Below are 4,314 nucleotides of genomic sequence, written 5' to 3'. Positions count from 1 at the left end.
ATAGTAATTGCCTTCTTTTCAAAATAGGGCAAAATAAAACACTCTTCCTCACAGGTGTGACTCAAGTACATTCTTGTGTGAAGGTCTGGAGGAAGAGGGTCCCCATATCGTCTCTTCAGTCTCTGCTTTGTGTTTTGCTCGTCACGTGTCAAAATCTCTTCAGATAAATTATGAGACTGGGGCCTCCCAGAGAGCCTGATCTATTTTATCCTCTGACCCGTCCCCAGCTCCTAGAAGGGTGCTTGGACATCCTAGAGCATCATGTGTGTGTTATCCTGTCATGATTATGCAAATGTTTGGGAAATAAATTATGATGACCGCTCTTAGAGTCGCTCTAAAGAGGAGAAAACCTTCAGAGGCGAAGCATCCTGCACAGACAGCGGATTCCCCGAGCAGCGCCCCTGTGTCTCTTTACAGAAGACCCGGCATGGCCATTGCTGCAGGTCAGTAAGTTTCAGACATTTGGACGTAAGGAAGGGAGGGAGGGAGGGTCAAGCACGACCGTCCCCAGGCAGGTGACATGGGGAGTCAGTCCTGCAGGTCACATCCAGGAATGTGAAGGAGGGGAGAGCACAGGTCTGGTCCCCAGGCCACTTTTGTGTCCTCGCAGTAGGACCTGCTCCAGCTATGGATCCAGGACGCTCCCAAAGGCGCGCTTATCCCAAGTGAAGACGACTGACCTCAGCGTTGCCTTCCATGCGCTGCCCTCCCGCTTTCCCTGGGTAGGTAGAACTTCCCCCTGACGCCTACTGATCCTTAGGGAGCTCCTGTGACAAAGGGAACTCTCGCCGTCCCACCTCACGTTCCTCTGGCTTAGCGGCTGCAGGAACCTCGGTCTCGGAGAAGGGGCTAGACCACCAGCGCAGTTCGGAGGATGGCCAGAGCCTTAAAAGCCCCAGGGACCGCGAGCTGCTTCCGGAGGCAAAGGCAAGTGTTCTCCGAGCCCCTTCCCCTAACCCTGTCTTCCTTTACTTTTTCCACCTTTCCACCTTGCTTTCTACACGCCCATGATGTAAAGACAAGAAGTGCAGAGAGAACCCCAAACCCCCTGGATGCATGGAGAGCAAACACTGAATTCTGCAAGGGAGAAGTGAGGAAGTTAGCATATGATAAATATCCAAAACGGACCAGCATTTGTGGCTTCGTGGCACAAAGGTGGCGCATGTGTCTCTAGATCGGAAGGTTGAGGGTTCAAATCACTTTGGTATCCAAGTAGATATTACCCCTCAATTCTGAGATTTCACCAATCATCGACCTTTTAAAAAGGAGGCTTTTTTTTTTTTTGCCTCGCGGCTTGTGGGATTTTAGTTCCCCGACCAGGGATTGAACCCGGGCCCTCCGCAGCGAGAGCGCAGAGTCCTCACCACTGGACCGCCAGGGAACTCCCTAAAAGAGAATTATTTACCTATCTATTTATTTATTAAACTCAGCGAAGGACAGACTTTTAAATGGAAGGGGGTTGAGGCTGGCTTAATTAATTAAGTGAAAGCTTAATCCCGGTAAGTCTGCAACCGTCCCCATTTCTGCCAGCCTGGGTTTTTCCTTGCTGAGGTCGTGACCACTGGTTTATATCTGGAACTTGATTGTTTCATATCCCTCTAGGAGAGATGCATTTGGATGAATCCTAAGTGACAACGTGGTAAATGGCAGGGTAGCTTTCCACTCCCATAGAATTCAGGAACTCGGTCATCAACATAATAAACTTTGAATCAACTTCACAGGATTTTCTCTTTAACCACGATGCTCAGGGGCTTTTAACAGAGGAAGCTCAAACCATGAAGTCTGTTTGGTGGTGGCAGTTGAGGTGGGGACGGTGGGGGACAGGGAAACTGACTTCATCAAGATGACTCAAATATCAACCCAGAGACACTGTACCATACCCGTCTGGGGACCCAATAAAACGACGTCCACATCAGAGTGAATTCGTTAACGAAGTCTCCTCATGCCGTTTTAATGTCCTATCTGAAGTCGTCTGATGTCCTACCTGAAGCTTAGTCCTGATAAGGAAAAGGACGGAACGACCTAAATTTTGGCTCACCTGGATTTTTCTTCCCTTTCAGATCATCCTTACCTTTCAGTTAAGTGCCTGTCCATTGCTGAGTTGTTCACAAGAAGTTTCTCTGGACTAAAGAAAAGGTAAGAGAAAATCCACGGCTGGGAGCCCGCAGACAGACGCTTCTTTACTTTTGTTCACTACTGAATTTATCCCTTGGGGCAAGAGAAAAAGACACAACCTTGACCCCGACGTGATTTGAACACGCAACCTTCTGATCTGGAGTCAGACGCGCTACCGTTGCGCCACGAGGTCTTGGGAATGGCCCTATTTTTTATGCCTTAGAGGGACAATTTCAGCGGTTGTCAGGTGCAGCGTCCAGTATTTTTTTCTTTTACTGCTCTCACTACGGCTCGGGATTGACTGTGAGTTCTTTGTCCCTTTTATAACGAGGCTATTCAAAGCGAGATGTAAATGTAAATGACACAGGTGGGAAGCTGAGGGCTCAGGGAATACTCGCCCTGGTAATTCGGGAACCCCACTTCCCCTACGGAGGCTTTAAAGGAACGATGTATGGGAACAGACTGGAAAATGAGAAGCTCAGCTCACAGGGAAGGCAGGGTGGGGTGATCAGCTCTCCGGGTTCTCTTGTCCCAATGCTTCTGGACGCGGAGCGCGGGGAGGATTTGCACGTGGGTCACACCTACGGAGGAACACTATTTCCCTTTACCAAAAGGGTGCTTAGAAGGTTTTTTTTTTTTCTTTTTTCTTTAAAAAATAACATATTCAGGGGAGAGGGATAAATTAGGAGTTTGGGATTAACATATCCACACTACTATACATAAAATAAACAAGCACCTACTGTATAGCACAGGAAACTATACTCAATATCTTGTAATAACCTATAATGGAAAAGAATCTAAAAAAGAATATATATATTTATATATTTGTGTGTGTATATATATATAATATATAACTGAATCACTTTGCTGTACACCTGAAACTAACACATTGTAAAACAACTGTATTTCAATAAAAATTTTAAAAAAAAATTTAAAATAACATATTCATTGTAGAATCTCATCAGACACAAAACAAAACAAAAAGCACTACAATAAGGAGTGCTGAGCGCCTGCAGGCACCCTGCTCTGTACATCTTGCCGCCCCACGTGATCTTTCAGGTTAAAGAACAGAGGGGTGGGGGAGGGGAGATCAATGCTTTGTGGTTGGGCTGTTGAGGTTGCCCAGGGATAACAGATTTCGCGCTTTGTTCGCTAGGCAGAGTAGAGTGGGGAGGAGCCGGCATCCGGGAGGCTCTGGACACAGGGAGTCGTGTGACAGCCAGAGTCCCCGACTTGGGCATCACAAAGGCCTCCTGGATGACGTAGAAGGCTGATCTCTCCATTTCCTTGCTGGCGTAACCCGGGACCTTCCATTTCTGAGTTTTCAGACAGAATGATGACTTTGAGTTGGGAACAAAGAATAGTTTAGATATTCCCTCATTTGTGTGTCACATCCTTAGGCAGTCAGACTAGCCTGGTTGAGGACACTTTAGACTGAAGACTCGAGGGCCTCTGGTTCTATACTGGGTTCCAGAAGGGCATCACTCCTCCTCCCCCATATCCAGGCCTCCTGGAAGACGTTTAGAAGAGCCCATGTCATTTATAAAAGAACACCCATGGCAAGGCTTCCACTGTATGTCCTGCAGTGAATTTGCTGCAGCGGCTGAAGAACAGGCCTTCAGACTCCTCGGTATTTCTCAGAGGTTGAACGGACGCAGTTAAAGTTGCAACACGAAGAAAAATACTTGTTGTTTCAAGAACGTATTTTATTTTCAAATTATAGCAAGTGGTACTAGTGTCCCTTTATATTAGAGATATAGAGTTACTGGTTGTAAAGGATCTCTAGATACATCTCCTACTAAGATATATAGAGAGGTAATATATATTATACATGTATGTATTTTTTCTTTTTAATGAGGGTCGATTTAAAGATAACAGAACAGGGAATTCCCTGGCTGTTCAGTGGTTGAGCCTCCGTGCTTCTACTGCAGGGGGCCCGGGTTCAATCCCTGGTTGGGGAACTAAGATCCCGTAAAGCCTCGCGGCACGGCCAGATATAAAAATAAAATAAAACGTCCACCCTGCCCGCAAATTTCGCTGAAGCCAAAACCTCCAGATACATAGCCTAATCCTTGCCCATCCCAATTGGTTATTGGGATAGTCCAGGGAAGAAAGAAGGTTAACACTACTAGGGTAGTAGTAAAAATTAAAGAGATGCACTGTTTGGAGTTTTATTTTGGAGGAACAATGCACAAGACT

General features: G+C 46.5%; 1 non-coding gene across 1 annotated transcript; it reads right to left on the bottom strand.

Annotated features, from left to right (window-relative positions):
- Window positions 1-2,236: 2,236 nt before the first annotated feature.
- TRNAW-CCA (transfer RNA tryptophan (anticodon CCA)) lies at window positions 2,237-2,308 on the bottom strand. The gene has a single exon. It is a non-coding gene; the product is annotated as a tRNA-Trp (tRNA).
- Between the last annotated feature and the right edge of the window lie 2,006 nt (window positions 2,309-4,314).

Source organism: Balaenoptera acutorostrata, chromosome 15 (assembly GCF_949987535.1).
Source record: "Balaenoptera acutorostrata chromosome 15, mBalAcu1.1, whole genome shotgun sequence".
NCBI lineage: Eukaryota > Metazoa > Chordata > Mammalia > Artiodactyla > Balaenopteridae > Balaenoptera > Balaenoptera acutorostrata.
Note: the sequence above shows the minus strand (reverse complement) of the source record. Positions and strands in the feature narration are given on the sequence as shown.